Below are 12,993 nucleotides of genomic sequence, written 5' to 3'. Positions count from 1 at the left end.
GTATAGCCAAGCGAGCTACTCTTCTCTTAGTGGCTGTGAATCAGAAAGAGGAAGATACCAGAACTGGACATGGTAGCCCATGTTTAACCCCAGCACTTGGGAGGCAGAGGCTTGCCCTATTTGAGATCAGCCTGGTCTATATCGTGAATCCCAGGACAGCTACGGCTACTAGAAAGACTTTATTTTAACAAGGAGGAGGTAGGAGGACCAACCACCAATGTCCCACAATCCTCTTCCAGATATGTCTCCAATGACATATGACTATAGGATGCTCCTCTTAAGCGTTCCTCTACCTCCCGATAATGCCAAGCTGAGGTCTAAGCCTTTAGCACACAGGAGTATTTTAGAGCTGAACCATAGCACTGGGTTTCCAACTCGCTGACTCTGTCAGTTCTCATCTTTCTATCATCTCTCTATCCTATTGATTCTGTTTCTATGGAGAATGCTAATATTTAAGGGAAAATTTTCAAGTGTACCACTCAGGGAACACTTCCAGATGAAAGTCAAAGATGTTCAGTTACATTGGAATTGCAGATAAGCCATAATTGAGTCTCATGTAATATTTGGAACATATTTGTACTAAAAAAGTGATTGTTTATCTGAAATTAAAATTTATCTGGCGATCTTATATTTTTCATCTACTAGTCTGAGAACCTTACATCTTAGGTTTATAGTATGCCTGATTTCGTATCATTTAACAGATACATACCATGGCCATCATTATTGGCAAGGAAGGCTGGGAAATGTGGCAGCTTTAGCTGGGAACACTGCTACAACCAAGAACACAGGCATCCTATTGGCAAAGTAAAGAAGATGGACAGTGGAATTTGGGTAGGGAGTTCTTATCAAGACCAGGTAGCCCTTTCAGTGCCTTTGATGTGGGAAGTAGGTTTGTCATGATAGTGTTATTAGCAGTTGTCATATATCAGCCTTATGCTTTGTGTCATTCATGCATCATGCTGAAGTCTTTGCGAATAGTTTCCCTTTTAATCTACAGATAAAGGTTACTGCTATTTTTACATAGTAGATGAGAAGCCTGGTCCCAAGGGTCAGTCTAAGAAAAGCCTAGAAGATGCCTGAAGTCACACAGCTTGGTAAGGCGCCAGATTCCATGTTAACGGAGGCAAAGTTGATGCTTTCGGTAAGTTTTTCAACATCAGTTCTGATATAATGGTGAATGGAAAGGGCAACATCCTTGCCATAAGGGTTATTATCCCCTGTTATGGACTGAATTGTCCTCTTGAAGTTCATATATTGAGGTCATAGCCTCTGACGGGACTGTAGTTGGAGGAAGAACTTTTAAGGAAGCAATAAAAGGTAGCTGATATTGTTAATGTGCGGCCCTAATATGATAAGTGATGCTTCATAAGAAAAGAGACATCATGACTTCCCTTTTCCTCTCCTAATGTGTACAAACAAAGACCCTTGGAGAACACAGAAAGGCATCCATCTAAAGCCAAGAAGAGAACCTTCTCCAGAAACAAACCCTGGTAGCTTCTAGGCACCCCAGAACTGGGAAAAAAAAAGCATCTTTTTTTTTTTTTTTAAAATACCCTTGGTCTATAATACCTTGTTTTGTCAGCTGCAACTAATTAATGTACCTCTCTACCTCTAGAGATAAACAAGCCAAAATGAGCCAATATAAGATATATTAGTAGTGATAAGGGTAAGAGGAAAAGGGTACCAAAATGGTGCCGGCTCTTTAGGAAGGAACCTCAACATTCTGAGACATGGCTTTTAGCACCAGCACTTCTTGGCACTCTGCTGTCTATGTAGCAGGGTTATGAACTGGAACTCAGGGACCAGTGTGGTTGAAGGAGAGATCCCAGGTGATGAGGATGGAGAGCAAGAGGCAGATTCTAGGCCATGTGAACAGCATTGGGCTTTCACTAGTTATTTCTACATCACTGTGACAAAATACTGGATAGAAGCAACTCAAGGGAGATCATATTTGTTTTCATTCATTTTCAGAAAGATTTCTTCCATTATAGCAGGAAAGATGTGGTGGTGGGAGTGGTTCTGTCCATGCTCAAGGAAGGGTCTAGCAGAGACCTTTTCCATCACAGTGGGCCAAAAGCAGAGCACAGGCTAAAAGCAAAGGCAGAACAACTCCCAAATGCATGCTCCTCATGATCCACTTCTGCCACCTAGGCTACACTTCCAGAGGATTCCATGGCCTTCACAATAGTCTCTGAACAATGGGGACTGAGCATCCAAAGTACAGTCAGGGCTCAATGGAGTTCTATGTATGATGGGAAGTCGTGGGAGAGTTTAGGGTGGGGGATTGGCACGTGCTGGTGTTTGTGTGTAAAAGACCAGTCACAGGGTAAGAAAGAGAGACAGGAGCATGGAGACTAGTGACAAAGTTACTTCAGCAGAGAAGAGCAGAGATAATGAAGCTCAGGAGAGCCAGAAGGACATGGGGGATGGTGATTTTTTAGAGAGATATTTACAGTTTATTTTTAGAGACAGAAGTCAGTAATGATGTGAAACAACAGGAAAGGAGGAACTATCATGTACTTGGATTGGAGAGGCATGTTCAGAGATAGAAATCAAGAAGTATGCTCAGGGGGATGGAAAAGGCTTTGGAGGGGTTCTCATAAGTGGAACCCCTTTTCTTTGCCTGTGAAGTAAAAAAAAAAAAAAAAAAAGGAAGAAGCTCAAATAGCACATTTACCATTTATAGAGCACAACTGGCAATTTTAGGTGACAGAAGGAGCAAATGGACTCCTCCTTGAATTCAATACTTTAGCACCTAGGGGCAGGCAATGCCATTGGTACAAGCCTAGTGGATCTTAGGGTGTCCAGGAGCACAAGCCCTGTGCACTCCAAGTGAACCTTCCCGAATTATACATATCAGAATGCCCAGGGGTGAAGGGTTGAACTCTTGAATTGGAAAAAAATGAGGCTTGTAGATCCGCTAACTAAGCCTCATTTGCAGGAAAGGAATTCCAGGATAGAGAAGGAACATTTTCTGACAATATGCATACTAACTTGGCCTTGGTTAGACATCCAAGTGGAGGAGTGTGCTGGCTCTTCCAGTCTGGTGTTTTGAGAAGTAACTGGGTTGATGATAAAGACTTTGTAATAATCAGAAGAGGTTAAAAAAAAAAAAACTGGAGAGGATTTTGGGTATTCTTACACCTAGAGGCCAGAAAGAGGCTTGGAGCACAGGTGACAAAGAAGCAGAACAGCCACCAAAGCAGGAGAACAACCTCAAAGATCAGTGAGGTGACCCCAGCAAGGGTGAGCCATCATGCCGGATGCTAAGAGGTCACCCTCTGTCCTTTGGATCTGCAGCAAAGGGACTGTTTTTCTGGGAGGGTTGCTCTAACTCTTTGGAGCTCCAAAGTGATAGGGTTGGCTCTATTATTCATGGGCAGCCCTGACAGTTTATACAGGAGACTGTAGGTGACAGTGGGATGTGATGACAAGCGGCTCACTCAGTGTGTACTAAGGAAACTGTCGGTTTATGTCTCCTGTCTTTAGTAATCCCCCGCCCTCCCCCAACAGAGTGTTTGTTCCAAGATCCCAGTGCGTGCCTACACTCTGCATAGTACCAAACTCCATATACACTATGTCCCCCCAGTATATGCATACTTAAGATAGAATTTAATCGTGAGCTATCCTTACTAAGGGATCAATCACAATCACTTATTTTATGTCACAGTGACTTCAGTATCCGGTGTTGTTTTCTTCCTTATTAAGTTGAGTACTTTCTGGTTTTTCGCTTAACAAAGGGAACATTTTATTGGCTTCTTTTTGGTGTGTCCAAATTACCAGCAGATCACGTTAAATAAAAAAAAAAAAGGTTACTTCAATACTGGCATTGTGATATCATGGGAGCCCATGTCAGTGCAAGGGAAGGGTAGCATATACAGTATAGATACACTGCACTGTGATATCATGGGAGCCCATGTCAGTGCAAGGGAAGGGGAGCATATACAGTATAGATACAGTGCACTGTGATGTCATGGGAGCCAATGTCAGTGCAAGGGAAGGGTAGCATATACAGTATAGATACAGTGCACTGTGATGTCATGGGAGCCAATGTCAGTGCAAGGGAAGGGGAGCATATACAGTATAGATACACTGCACTGTGATGTCATGGGAGCCAATGTCAGTGCAAGGGAAGGGGAGCATATACAGTATAGATATACTGCAGTGTGATGTCATGGGAGCCAATGTCAGTGCAAGGGAAGAGTAGCATATACAGAATAGATACACTGCAGTGTGATGTCATGGGAGCCCATGTCAGTGCAAGGGAAGGGGAGCATATACAGTATAGATACACTGCACTGTGATGTCATGGGAGCCAATGTCAGTGCAAGGGAAGGGGAGCATATACAGTATAGATATACTGCAGTGTGATGTCATGGGAGCCAATGTCAGTGCAAGGGAAGAGTAGCATATACAGTATAGATACATTGCACTGTGATGTCATGGGAGCCCATGTCAGTGCAAGGGAAGGGGAGCATATACAGTATAGGTACAGTGCACTGTGATGTCATGGGAGCCAATGTCAGTGCAAGGGAAGGGGAGCATATACAGTATAGATACACTGCACTGTGATGTCATGGGAGCCAATGTCAGTGCAAGGGAAGGGGAGCATATACAGTATAGATATACTGCAGTGTGATGTCATGGGAGCCAATGTCAGTGCAAGGGAAGAGTAGCATATACAGAATAGATACACTGCAGTGTGATGTCATGGGAGCCCATGTCAGTGCAAGGGAAGGGGAGCACATACAGTATAGATACACTGCACTGTGATGTCATGGGAGCCAATGTCAGTGCAAGGGAAGGTTAGCATATACAGTATAGATACACTGCACTGTGATGTCATGGGAGCCAATGTCAGTGCAAGGGAAGGGTAGCATATACAGTGTAGATACACTGCACTGTGATGTCATGGGAGCCAATGTCAGTGCAAGGGAAGGGTAGCATATACAGTATGGATACACTGCAGTGTGATGTCATGGGAGCCCATGTCAGTGCAAGGGAAGGGGAGCATGTACAGTGTAGATACAGTGGACAAAGGGCTGATCTAAAGCCTGTGTACCAGATCTCATCATGCTACTCACACATACAAGTTAAACCTACTAATAGTCTCCATGGCTTCCTTGACCAGGACACCATGTAATGAGACTCAACAGATAAGGTGGACTGTTATTCTTGGAATGCCTAGGACGTCACTCACCGCAGAGTGCATGCTCTGTATGTAGATGCTCACTGAATGAGTGATGCACTGAGTGAAGGATACTTTACTGATGCTGCTCATTTGCTTTGTCTGAACTGTAAATCCCTCAAGCACTGTGCCTTAAAATCACTAATGTAAGATCTAAATCTTGGGACAGTTGATACTGGATGTGGGAAGAGCTTGTGACCCCAAGCTGGAAGTCACCTACTGGAGACCTTTGGAAAACAGTTTCTGAATACAGGAGGCCCCCATGGCCTTGTCAATATAAGATTCTTTGTCCACATGATCCTAGAAAGGCCAAGAAAATTACTAGTTATGACAGTAACCAGAATGTCAATAGTTAACACATAATATTTACTGGTCCTTAGCACAGAGGTAGACAGTTGGATGTATTCATTTCATTTATTGCATGTGAGGTAGGTATTATAGCTTTGCCCATTTGGCAGCTGAGAAAACTGAGGTACAGAAAGGGTAACTTGCCAAGGATGTCAAGCCATTATTGATAAAGCCTTGATGTTAGCCCTCTTCTGACTTCTCTGCCAGCTGTTCCCGAACACGGCTGCACATTTATGTCACTCGGAAGAGATTCATTTGTTCATTGAATTTTTGTACTGCTAGTTATCAGATTGAAAGCTAAGCATGAATTTTTGCACTGGGCCTACACCGACCCATCTGGGGGAATTTCTCAATTTCTCATAGCCACATTATACTCCAAAATGAATTAAATCAAGATCTGGGGTGGGAGACAGGCTCCAATGATTTCAAGATTCACAGCTCATTTCAAACCTTGAGAACCAGTTTCTAGGCTTCATTGTTTATTGTTGTTCAAAAGTAAGTGCATAAAACTAATGCTTGAGAGGTTGGCAGGAGAAATGGCCCACCTTTTCTGCTTGCCTTGAAGGTCCAAGGGCAGAGCATTCCAGATGGGAGCTATCCTGAGCTAAGACGAAGGCCTGGACTGGCAGGCTGTCCCTTAATTACACGTTCGCACAGATTCAGATGAGGGCACACTGAGAATAGTCACACTAGTGTGACGTATTGTTATTTTTGTTGCCATGCTACAATTTAATTCACCTCCGAAGAGTTTTATTCATTCTAATAAACTAATGAGATCTGTGGGAGACACTTCTGCAGCTCCCAGTGATGTATTAATTCACTGTTAACTGCCTAGACTCGGGGAGAAAAGTACACCATCCTCGCTTTCACAGTACTCATTCTTGCAGGGAAATTCCTGGGCTAGATATTTCTGCAGAACATTTAGGCCATAAACCCAGACCGTAAATTACAGAGACCCTAGCCGGGAGAAGCTGTAAATGACTCTCCCAGGCCCCAGTCCTCCCCCCCCCCCACACCCCCCCTGCCATCAACATGCGGGGGGGGGGGGGGGGGAGGGACTTGAAGGATAGAGCCTGTCTTGACGTGGTGGTACAGCAAGGCCAGGCCATCAATTTCAGGCAATAAAAGAAGGAAGGTGGTGTGAGAGCTGTGGAAGTTAAAAGGCAGTTGGTCAGCATCGGCTTTGACATTTCAGAACACTGGAGTACCGAGCCGCTGTGGAGTGAGAGGAAGGGGCCATGCGCTAGGTGATGGCAGGTATAAAAAGAATGGATTGTTTGCAGAAACACATGATTTCCACGCTCTACACCGAGGGAATGCAGGGATGACTTGGTTTGTCATCCTACGGTCCAGCCAGTTTCTGTTAGTCTGCTTGTTTTTCTCCTATGCTCTCCTCTCCTGTTCTCCCCTTCCCCCCAATCCTCTCTTTCCCCCTCCTCCTCCTCTTTCTCTTTGTCTCTTTGTTTCTCTTTTTCCTTTTCTCTCTCTTCCACTCTCTTCCCCGTTCCCTTTTCCCCCTCTTCTCCTTTCTAATGGGGGCATTGCTATATTTCCGGGACGTTTCTTTGACAAGGTTAAGAATAACAGCAAGTAGCATGCATCTGTAATCCCGGCAACTAGATGGTATACTGAGGTAGGATAGTTATTGAAAGTTCCGGGCCAGCTTTTGTGGGTTTTTTTTTTTTTTTTTTTTTTAAAGTGAGTTCTGGACCAGCCTGTTGAGACTCTGTCTCAATCAATGACATCAATTAATAATAATAAAAACAGAAACATATACAGACAAGGTAGAGCCTCAAGTAAGCAACTGGACCTAAAATTTAAAATGGAGCCCTATGGCGTTTGGCTGATTGTGGGGGTAACACAGCACTTGGTGCCTCTAGAAGGATCGCACATGTAGTTCTGTGGCTTGCAGAGGTATACTCCTTCCCCAGCTGTGAAGATAGACAGAACCCCATCTCAAAACCTCATGTTGTTTCCTGGACATAAATGCTGATCTTATAGGCATGGGTAAATGTTAACCAATCAGAAATGGGCACGGTTACAGTCCTTCCCCATGTAAAAGTGACCAATCAGAATTGAACACACTTGCATCAACCATCTACAATTTTTTATTAACTTTATTTTATGTGGATAGATGTTTTGCCTGAATGAATGTCTGTGCACCACTTCCATGCCTGGTGCTGAGGGAAAAAAAAAGGGGGGCCTAAGAGCCCCCTGGAACTGGAGTTATAAGTGTCTGTTTTTCAGAACTGAACTTGTGTCCTCTGAAACCACAGCCAATCCTCTTAACTGCTGAGCCATCTTTCCAGCCCTGTGGCTGTCATTTGTGTAAGGAGATTGGAATCGGGGTAGGCATTCCCTCTATAAAAGCTACAAGACATTTGCCTAGATGCTAGGACACACACATGGCTTCCCCTCCAGGAGCCCACAGTGTCCAGGGAGACGTGGACAAGCACCATTAGTCATGAAATGGGTGCACAGGGCTAACATGCATGGGAGGTGCCACAGCCTGGAGCCTGCACCTGATTCTGAAGGGAGGATCAGAAAAGCCCAAACTGACTTTTGAAAGGAGCAACAGTGATTTGACTTCTTCTCGCTGCTGTGGGTTGAATGTAGCCCCCCAAGTTTGTGTGTTGGAAATGTCACACCCACCAAAATAGGTTTTGGAAAATGAGGCCTCACAGGATGTTTCTGGGTCAGGAGGACTTCACCCTCATACACGGGTTCGCATTCATTATAAAAGCACTTGACCTGTCTCCACTTTTATCAGTGATATTGATCATACAAACTAGTGCGTTTTGTTATAACATTTCGCATCCATGTATATGACATACTTTAATCATATTCATCTCCATCACCTTCTCTTGTTTTCCTTCTCTATCCCCTCAGGTCCATTTCCTTTCCTCAAATAACTCCCTTCCAATTTCTGCTTTAAAAAATATTTAGATGCCACATATGAGAAAAAAAATTGTGGTATTTGTCTTTCTGAGTCTGGCTTATTTTTTGTAACATGATGCTCTCCAGACCCAACCATTTTCTTACAAATGATATAATTTCATTCTTCATTATGTTCAAGCAAAAGTACAATGCATAGCTCTATCCACTCCTCTATTGATGGCCACCTGACACTGACTCCATAATTTGGCGCCTGTGAATAATGCGGCTATAAACGTAGATGTGGAAGCATGTGGTATGCTGACGCTGGTTCCTTTGAGGTATACACCGGGAGTGCCATAGCTTCTGTTGACAGAGGATGCTCTAGCTTATATGCCCACAACAGTATACAAGCATTTCGTTTTCTAAAAGGGATAGTTTTCTCTTTTTCTGCCTTCGGCCATGAGATGTCACAATAAGAAGGCTGTAGTTAGATACCGGTACCACACTCTTGAACTTTCCAGCATCGAAAACTGTAAGCCCGTAAATCCCATTATTTATAAACTCCTCTGATTCAAGTGGCATGGGTTAGCCACACAAATGGATCAAGACAGCCAGCTTCAAGAATTGTCTTTATCACAGACGATAAGTGTTTATACACTTGCCAGGTTCACAGGGAGCATGAGGGAAATATTCATAACAAGTGTCCCCATCATTTCATGATGGGGTCCTTCCCTCTCCTTTCTGTGTCGTCTTAGAATTTTGCTCTTGGAAGGAGTTGTAGAGATGCCCACCAGAGCTGCTCACTTTCAGAGGTGGGAGCAGCCTGGCAAAAGCAGGTTAAACCAAATCAAACCTCAGACATACTGCTGTTCCCCAGAGTGGGTAGCATTCCTCATTCTCAGTGGAGCACAAGCACAGAGCTGCTTATGTCTGAGTGTGCATCAAGCAACCCTGGGAAGCTTGATAAACCAAAGGCTGGACTGTGCATACCTATAATCTCAGCAGAAGGCGGATGTAAATTCAAGGCCAGTTTGGACTGTATAATGAGCTCACCACTCAAAATATGACACAAAAGACAAAACAAAACAAAATCTCCAAACATTTCTGAGTTCCACCCCCCAGAGTCTGATTGGTCGGACAGGAGCTGAGAATCTGCATTTCTAATGAGGTCCAGATGATACAGATGCTGTGGATATGTGGAAACCTCTGCTTTGTGTTTTGTGCTCAATCACGGGTGGGAGGTTCTTGCAAAGGGTTAAACACAACATCAAACTGTTAGTAATTTTACAGTGGACATTGATGGAGTTGGCTCTGGAGAAATTTCACTACAGTGAAGACTGACTCCCCAGAGGAAAGGGCCAGGTACTTTTCTTCTAGGGTCATGAGTGACAAAGTTTTTAAGATGATTATAATTGGGGAGGAAGCCAGTTGCCTGTCTGTGACCTTTTGTATCATTATGTTGATGACAGGGCAAAAGGTAAATGCCCTCAGCTTTACCTAGCATGACTTGGAGGTGATTGACTCCCAGGGCTCTTGGAGGAGGAAAGCTGGCATGTGAGATGCAACCAAGGTGATGAAGATGAGCAAGAGGCAGTGCTTAGCAGCGAGCTGGAGTGTTTAGCTGGCCAGAAAGAGAACTCCTGTCTGTCTCTTCTGCAGGGGCCTCATACAAGGCACAAGGCACATAATTCTGCCAGGCTTATAAAGAACAAGGAGAAAGGTGATTATAAAGGCTATTTTCAAGATGCGTGTGTTTCTTTGTCTCCCTCCGGGAGGACCCTCCAGTGGTTACCAATAGTAACACTGATGAGGATTTCAACCAATAGAAAAAGAAACTGTGATTGGGTTTAAAGGCAGACATGTCTGGCGTGGCTGGTAATTGATTGAAGAAGGTAAAAGACATGAAGGAGGTACTCGGTGTGAGTCATGAAACTTGTATGCAACCTGAACGCAGACTGGGTTATGTATAGATCAACCCTGTTGGATGGGGCATAGTAATTTCTGGTGCTGCATTCTAGGCTCCTCTTGTCTTTCCTGAATCTCCTCCTTCCGTAGCCAGGTAGATGCTCCAAGATATCAGGAAAATTTATTTATTTATTTATTTATTTATTTATTTATTTATTTATTTGAGCTAGGGTTTTTCTATGTAGCCTTGGCTATCCTGGACTTGCTTTGTAGACCAGGCTGGCCTCAAAGTTTCAAGGATCTGCCTGCCTCTGCCTCCTTGAGTGCTGAGATTATAGACGTACACCACCTCACACAGCTGAAATAATCTTTATAAACCTTTATTTTTTTCTGTCAGATATTGTATAGAAAGTTAACTAAGTCCTAACCAAATAAGCCATTAGATGGTTTGATATATCTATATAGAGGTTATTTAACTCCAGTAAATGACCCCATAATGTTAGAAGAGACTAAAGAGGCAGAGACAGATGCACTGGAAATGTGGATCTGACTGTCTACTTGTAAGAAATAAAAAGCAGTGGTCCATTTTCAAATGTGCCCTCAAGTCAGGCTAGGTACAACTGCCTTGGAACAAGAAAACACTGGGTCCCTGCTAATGCCTGCTAATCTAGTTTAGCTACTCCCCCCAACACACTAGACATTTAGAATTCAAAGTATAAACATCCAGGCTTGCCCAAGGAACTGTAGACACGATAAGGTCATGTGCCTGAAGAGCATTAAGATAAACAAGGTGTGAAATGTAGAGATAAGCCCACACAAGGGGTTTCAACACATAAGTGGCAGATGACATGTAAGATTGTACACATCACCGCCCAACTACTCCGCCAAGGTGGGGCCTGCATTCAGGGATCTAAGAACTGTTATGTGTATGCTTGCAGCGCACACTGACATCTTTATCTCTGTTGGTGATACCTGGCTTTGCAGGTCCTAAAGGCAAGTCATAAAATATAGACTTCCTCACTTTTGCTACTGAGTCCCCAGTGCGTGCGTGTGTGTGTGTGTGTGTGTGTGTGTGTGTGTGTGTGTGTGTGTGTGTGTGTGTTTCTTTATTCAGTATGTGGATGGCCAATAGGCATCTGTCTTAGGCTGATAGGCATCTTTATTTGTTTACTTGGTGTGCCTGGGAGTCAAAGAAAGTAAAAGATGCTAACTTTTGGCCCCAGTATCATAGAAAAAGTTGCTGAAGATCAAGTTAAATGCTGAGAGAAATTTAAGAACAGGCAGGCGACGAGTGATCCCCTTTGAGGCAATTACCATGCAATTAGTGTGCACACCATTGGCAGCAGAGCCAAACTCACTGGGACCTAACCTGTGCACTGCTTACCTCCAACCTCCCCATGTCAACAAATGCCCTTTCTCATGTCAGTCCTCAGAAAAATGTGTCCATTCTCTACTCTCAACAGCTTTCATCAATTAAATAACAACAAAACATCTAGCATCGGCGCTTAGGGGTTAGTCCAGTGGGAAAGTACTTGCCTAGTATGCATAAGGCCCTGGCTTTAATCCTCAGCATTGGAGAAATAAATATAAGTAAAGAAAAAAAGAAATGAAGAAAGAAAGAAAGAAAGAAAGAAAGAAAGAAAGCAGGCAAGGAGGGAAGGATGCTAATATTTGCTGATTACTTATCCTTTACCAGTTGCATAAATAATATTTATAAATATCATGTCACATAATCCTTATTTTAACTCTGTTAAATAATATTTTTATCATTAAGATACAGGTGAAAAATTGAGGCACACAGGGATTAAGTAATTGACTGAATTTTATGAGTTTTTACGTGAGTACAGTTCATGACCCACATTTTAAATGTCTACTTTACATCTACCTATCAAGCTCTCTAGAAGGAGAGTCAACTCATGGGGGCATCAAAAAGAAAAACTAACTTTTTTTTTACACTTCTGTATTGAATGTGGGTTAAAGATGGTATTAGCCGTAGAAGCTATTTTTAATGATTAATTGAAATAAGTTGTATATGTCCCATAGCATCATGAAGCACACACAGCAAATGCTACAGGGCTAGAAAGATGGCCCAGGAGTTCGGAACTCTTGCTGCTCTTCCAGAGGCCCCGAGTTCAGCTCCCACGCCCCTATGCTGGGTGGCTCACAACCACCTATTGCTAGTAGCTTCAGGGGATCTGACGCCCTCTTCCGTCCTCTGCCTGCACTCACATGGGACACACATACATTCACATAAACAGAAATAAAACCAAGCTAACTATTTTTCCTTTTGGAATGTGTGTGTGTGTGTGTGTGTGTGTGTGTGTGTGTGTGTGTGTGTAGGTGTGGGCATGCACATATTTGTGTGGAGACTAACGGTGAACCTTGGGTGTTATTCCTCAGCTACAATCCACTTTGATTTTTGAGACAGGATCGCTTTTTTTTTTTTTTTTTTTTTTTTTTGAGAGAGGGTTTCTCTGTGTAGCCTTGGCCATCTTGGACTCACTTTGTAGACCAGGCTGGCTTCGAACTTACAGTGATCCACCTGCCTCTGCCTCCCGAGTGCTGGGATTAAAGGCGTGCGCCACCACGCCCGGCTTCGCTTTTTTTTTTTTAAAGATTTATTTATCATGAATACAGTATTCTGCCTGCATGTAGGCCTGCACACCAGAAGAGGA

This window comes from Acomys minous (genome assembly GCF_964271855.1).
Source record: "Acomys minous genome assembly, chromosome: 9".
NCBI classification, from domain to species: domain Eukaryota; kingdom Metazoa; phylum Chordata; class Mammalia; order Rodentia; family Muridae; genus Acomys; species Acomys minous.
The sequence above is the reverse complement of the archived record's forward strand: the minus strand, read 5'-3'. Positions refer to the sequence as shown.